Genomic DNA, 6,341 nt, shown 5'->3' with positions numbered 1-6,341 from the left:
AATGTTTTTTTCTAGCTGTGTAACTGGTTAATCCTGGAACACTCTCAACTTGGGTGTGTGTTTGTGTCTCTGTGCTTTTCCAGTCACACTGATTAAAATCTTCTGAAGCAGACAGTACAGACAAATATTTCTCCCACATTTAAAGGCTGATGATATTCAGGTCTTGATTAATTGAGTTTCTTTATCAGATTGTGTCGTGATATTTGGCTAGTACCCTGCCTGTAACTCCTCCCCTTCTGATATCCTGTAAAATGAGTTTACAAACGTCATCACAGTCAGTACTGGATAGAAATTCAGAAAGGAGAATTCTAGTTTATTTGGAACATTCTTTCCTCACTTATTCCTGAAATGTAAACTCCCCCTCCATTCTCACTCTCTTGTACCTGATATTCACCCTCCCAATTCTCCTGAAGGCGTGATTCATGCTGATCCACAGATGCAGGGTCACTGCCTCATGTCCCGAAGACAGACACCCAAAAATCTTAATGCAGGTGGCAAGTACATGTGCATGTAACCATCTATATGCACCATTTGCTGTAAAACAAAACAATTGATATATAGTTCTGTATATCACAGTGAGGATCTGTGAGGAAGAATTACATTTAGACAATGAGTGGACATGATCTGAAAATCACAATGGTGGTGGAAGTGGAGAATAATAATAATAACTCCCTCCCGAAGAGCACAATAGGTATACCTACACTTCATGGACTGCAGGGGTTCAAGAAGGCAACTCACCACCACCTCCTGAAAGGCAACTAGGGATGGGCAATAAATGCTGGGCTAACCGGCAATGCCCACAACCTGTAAAATGAAAAAGTATATTATAATTTAAAAATGAAATTGGATGCAGACTTGAAGGAAGCCAATTTGCAGGGAAACAGGGATAGAGAGGAGAAATGGGACTGACTGGATTGCTCTTTCATGAATCAGCATGGATTCGGGTAACTGAATGGACTCCTGTGTCGCAATGACTGCATGGTCATTGTAAAAGTTACATTGTTACATTGTACAAAAGTTACATTGCAAAGTTACATTGTATATGTTGTGTTGCCCTATTATGTATTTTCTTTTATTCCCTTTTCTTCTCATGTACTTAATGATCTGTTGAGCTGCTCGCAGAAAAATACTTTTCACTGTACCTCGGTACACGTGACAATAAACAAATCCAATCCAATCCAATGGCTGGAAATATATATTGCAGCTAACGTACTTTATTACATAACTAGAAATAATAGTGTACTTTATTACAGAAGCATCAATAATACATCTAATCTGTACGATATAACAACACTAGACAACGCTAACAACAATAATTGCATTATTCATTTTAAATACAGAAAATATACTTGTAACTTTTGTTGGGTTATGTGGAATTTTCAAAAGTACGGGGACAGCAGAAGGAAGCTCAAAAGCAGAAAGAGAAGGAGGAAGTTCTGGCCATGCACATCTCTGGCTGATATTAATTTTCTGTCCCCTTAAATGTCAGCCATCTCCTGGGGAAAGCAGCCCTTTAATTGTGAACATTAGGAAAGGGACCATCCTTTTAGCCAGACAAATAAATGTGTCAAGCTGAGGGAGCAAAGGATGTCAATGTCTTTAAGAGAGAGAGACCTGGACCAAACTTTCCAGAGTCTGCACCCTCCCTGGATTCACTTCCTTTCCCTTCAGTTGCTGCAAGTGACCAATTGAAGGTGAGAATGAGAAAAGAAATGGAAAGGGGGAGGAAAGAAAGTGTTTTACTCCCAGATGTTGGAGACAGGAGGACGTTTCAGTCTGTGTGAAGCTCAATCTTCATTCGCCCAAAACCCGCGCTCCGAATGGCTGGAGAAGCAGAGCGCTCCCACTCTTCCCATTGGTCAACACCTCAGCAGGATGGTCACGGGGTGGACACTCCCCCGCACATACGCAACTTCCCATCGCCATCGAACATGCGCAGTCCCGGGCCGGTGGGAGATCACCGAGCGGCTTCTCGCTCTGGCCGGAGCCGTCAGCCGGTTGCCTTGAGGAGGAGCAGGTGCAGGGGGAGGGGTGACAATGGGTGGGGGCGGGGTTGCCGTTACCGCGATTCGCGCCGGCGCACTGGAACCCGTCGACGTCACCGCGGAGCAGTATTGCCTGATTCAGGCAGTGCTCCATTGTGATGTCACAACGCAGAAGTTAACTGAAGCTTCCTCCTCTGGGCAACATCTGGGAGGAAATCAATGTTTCCCCCTTTCCATTGCTTTTCTCATTCTAGGGGGACATTGGTGACTTGGAGCAACTGAAGGGAAAGGAAGTGAATCCGGGGAGGGTGCAGACTCTGGAAAGGTTGGCCCAGGTCTCTCTCTCTCTCTCTCTCTTAAAGACATTGACATCCTTTGCTCCCTCAACTTGACACATTGTTTGTCTGGCTAAAAGGATGGTCTCTTTCCAAATGTTCACAATTATAGGGCTCCTTTCCCAGGAGATGGCTGACATTTGAGGGAACAGCATATTAATATCAGAGAAAAGACAGTGTTGTTATATGGTGCAGATTAGATATATTATTGATGGTTCAGTAATAAAGTACATTTATTATTATTTCCAGTTGTGTAATATTGTACTGTGGCTACATTATATATTTCCAGTCATCTCTTCCCTCAGAGGGTCTCTGGATTTCTCTTCCACAGGGACCAGTGGAGTCTGGGAGTCACTGAATATATTCACGGATGAGTTGGACAGATTTCTGATTGAGAGGGAGTTGAGGGTTATGGGGAATCAAGAGGAAAATGGAGAGAAAGCTGAGATGAGAAGGGATTTCTTCACTCGAGGACGTGGTGAAGCTTTGGAAATCTCTACCCCAGAGAACTGAGAAACCTCAGTGATCAAGTATTTTGGAGACAGAGATTGATAGGTTTCTAGATATTGATAATGTCAAGGGATATGGGATAAATTGTGGGAAAATGGTACTGAGGTAGATCGATCAATGATCTTATTGAATGGATAAGCAGGCTCGATAGGCCGAGTGGCCGACTCCAGCATCTATTTGTTATGATCTCTGAGTCCGGCACAGGAAGCATTGAGCGTGGTAGCACAGTGGTTAGCACTGTTGTTTCACAGCTCCAGGGTCGCTTAAGGTTCGATTCCCGGCTTGGGTCACTGTCTGTGCGGAGTCTGCACATTTTCCCTGAGTCTGCGTGGGTTTTCTCCGAGCGCTCCGGTTTCCTCCCACAGTCCGAAGATGTGCAGGTTAGCTGGATTGGCCATGCTAAATTGCCCTTAGTGTTTAAAAACGTTAGGTGGGGTTATGGGGATCGGGTGGATGTGAGGACTTGAGTAGGGTGAGACTCGATGGGCCAAATGGCCTCCTTCTGCACTGTAATTTCTATGATCTGTCAATCAGCCTGAATCAGCACCTTCAGCAGAATTGGGAGGGTGAATATTAGATACAGCAGAGTGAGAATGGAGAGAGAGTGTGTGGGATGGAGATTTCCTGCTTTTCACAAATAAGAGAGAAAAGAATGTCCCAGAGAAACTAGAATTATCTGAATTTCTACCCTGTACTGACAGTGATGTATTTTGTAAATTCTTTTTTCAGGATATTAGATGATGATGAAGTAGAGACACAAATCTCAAATGTCACATCTCAAGCCGACAGTCACTGAAATATTTGGCAACTTAATATGGTCAGACTTTGAATTAAGAAGGAGCACTGTTTGCCCGATCTGTCAGCTTTTAAAGATTTTAAACATCAGTGTGACTGGAAAAGCACAAAGACATATGGACACCCGAGTGAGAGTGTTCCAGAGCACTGATTGGAAAAAGCTTTAACCAGTTGCACAGCCTGAAAAAACATCGAACTATTCACAGCGGGAAGTGACGGTACATGTGTCGTGTGTGTGGACGAGGCTTTAACTGATCATAAAGACACAAGGACACTGGCACCATGGAGAAACCCTGGAAATGTGGGGACTGTGGAAAGGGATTCAGATGCCCGTCTGTGCTGGAGATTCATCGGCGCAGTCATACTGGAGAGAGGCCGTTCAGCTGCTCTCAGTGTGAGACGACATTCACTCAATTATCCCACCTTCAGAGACACCAGCGAGTACACACTGGGCAGACACCATTCACCTGCTCTCAGTGTGGGAAGGGATTCACTCAGTTAGCCTACTTGCGGACACACCAGCGAGTTCACACTGGGGAGAGACCATTCAACTGCTCTCAGTGTGGGAAGGGATTCATTCAGTTATCCCACCTGCGGACACACCAGCGAGTTCACACTGGGGAGAGGCCATTCATCTGTTCTCAGTGTGGGAAGGGATTCAGTCATTCGGCCACCCTGCAGACACATCAGCGAGTTCACACTGGGGAGAAGCCATTTACCTGCTCTCAGTGTGGGAAGGGATTCAGTGATTCATCCAACCTGCAGACACATCAGAGAATTCACACTGGAGAGAGGCCGTTCACCTGCCCTCAGTGTGGGAAGGGATTCACTCAATTGTCCAGCCTGCAGACACACCAGCGAATTCACACTGGGGAGAGGCCGTTCACCTGCTCTCAGTGTGGGAAGGGATTTTGTGATTCATCACACCTGCTGAGACACCAACAAGTTCACAAGTGATTACAGGGGTTGGATTCTGCTGTTATTGTTTCTGCTTTCAATTCAATGCAACATTGCATTTCATTCATTTTGTCAGTTGGTCAATAGGGAGGGTTGGAGGGTTTTTTCCTGCTGGATTGGCCGGTCTCACGACTTTGCCTTCAGTGGGCTGATGCTCTTTGAGCCTTGTTCAAAATACTTGGTTTCAAATTTCACACGGTTCACAGAGAGAGAGTGTTTGGAAGTGAAAAGATATTTAGTTTGCATTTCTGTTTGGAGGTACCCCGATGCATGCCACGTTGCCATGAAGATGGGCAAAGGTGGTTATATGGTTTCTTTAATTTATATGGATGTTTCTCACAGAAGGAAACTGTCGAGGTATGAGGGGCAAGTTGTATGTGGTAGATTCGGTACTTACAATAAAAGTTATGATGTTAGACAGGCAAGCACTAGCATTTAAGGATTTGTTACATATTTACATAAAATATGGATTCAATTAAGAAACAGAAATCCAATGGGAAAAGTGATGAAATGGTAGCTTCCAAGAAAAGTTAAAGATTCCATTAGATCAAAGAAAGAGGGTCATTAAGTGGCCAAAATAGTAGAAATCTTTTTTTTAATACAAATTTAGAGTGCCCAATTCAGCTTTTTCCAATTAAGGGGCAATTTAGCGCGGTCAATCCACCTACCCTGCACATCTTTGAATTGTGGGGGCAAAACCCACGCAAACACGGGGAGAATGTGCAAACTCCACACAGACAGTGACCCAGAACCAGGATGGAACCTGGGACCTTGGTGCCGCGAGGCAGCAGTGCTGAATACTGCGCCAACGTGCTGCCCAGCCAAAATAGTAGTGAGCCTGAGGATTGGGAACTTGTTTTCAAATTCAGCAAAGAAGGAGCAAGAAACTGATAAAGAGAAAGGAAAAGATGAGCAAAGACCAATGTGGGTCCATTCCAGGCAGAGTCAGGAGAGTTTATAATGGGGAATAAGGAAATGGCAGGGAATCTAAACAATGTGTGTCTGTCTTCACGGATGAAGATACAGAAATCAGCCCCAAAACACTGGAGAACCGAGGAGCTAGTGATCACGAGGAACTTGAAAGGAATTAGCCCGAGTGAAAAAGCAATGCTGGAGAAATTAACAGGACTGGAAGTCAATAAATCCCCAAAAGCTGCTGCTCTACATCCCAGAGTGTTGTAAGAGGCGGCTGTAGAGATAGTGGATACATTGGTGATCATCTTTCAATATTCTGGTAATGTGCTGAGCGGACGCACATCAGGTGGCTCTCCTCCAAACCAGAACCAAATAGGCACTTTTAGGCAAATTTTGCCCAGAAATTTGAAGGCAAATTAACCTCAACGGAGAAAAGAAAATCTGTCAAAATTCTCTTGATTCTGGAAAGGAGTAGGCCACTCGGCCCCTCGAGCCTGCTCCATCATTCAATAAGTTCCCGGCTGATCTGATTGTAACCTCAACTTCATATAGGCCCCTTAGAAAATAAATCTGAGAGATAGTTATGGGGAATAAGGAAATGGCAAAGGAGTGAAATAGATATTTTGCATCCGTGTTGATTATTCGATTAATGCTACAAAATATGGGGGAGGAATTAAATATCACTACCAGAGATGCAGTAAGAACAAAGAACACAAAAAAGTACAGCACAAGAACAGGCCCTTCGGCCCTCCAACCCTCAGCACAGATCATGATGCCCTAACTTTAAAAAAAACCTTCTGCCCTTACTCGGTCCAAAGAACAAAGAAATGTACAGCACAGGAAC

The 6,341-nt window shown here is 44.3% G+C and overlaps 1 long non-coding RNA gene across 1 annotated transcript; it reads left to right on the top strand.

Moving 5' to 3' along the window:
* Positions 1-1,920: 1,920 nt before the first annotated feature.
* LOC140420578 (uncharacterized) lies at positions 1,921-5,007 on the top strand. The gene is made up of 2 exons (XR_011946455.1): positions 1,921-2,017; positions 3,560-5,007. It is a non-coding gene; the product is annotated as an uncharacterized lncRNA (long non-coding RNA).
* Positions 5,008-6,341: the final 1,334 nt, after the last annotated feature.

Source organism: Scyliorhinus torazame, chromosome 5 (assembly GCF_047496885.1).
Source record: "Scyliorhinus torazame isolate Kashiwa2021f chromosome 5, sScyTor2.1, whole genome shotgun sequence".
NCBI classification, from domain to species: domain Eukaryota; kingdom Metazoa; phylum Chordata; class Chondrichthyes; order Carcharhiniformes; family Scyliorhinidae; genus Scyliorhinus; species Scyliorhinus torazame.
The sequence above is the reverse complement of the archived record's forward strand: the minus strand, read 5'-3'. Positions and strand labels throughout refer to the sequence as shown.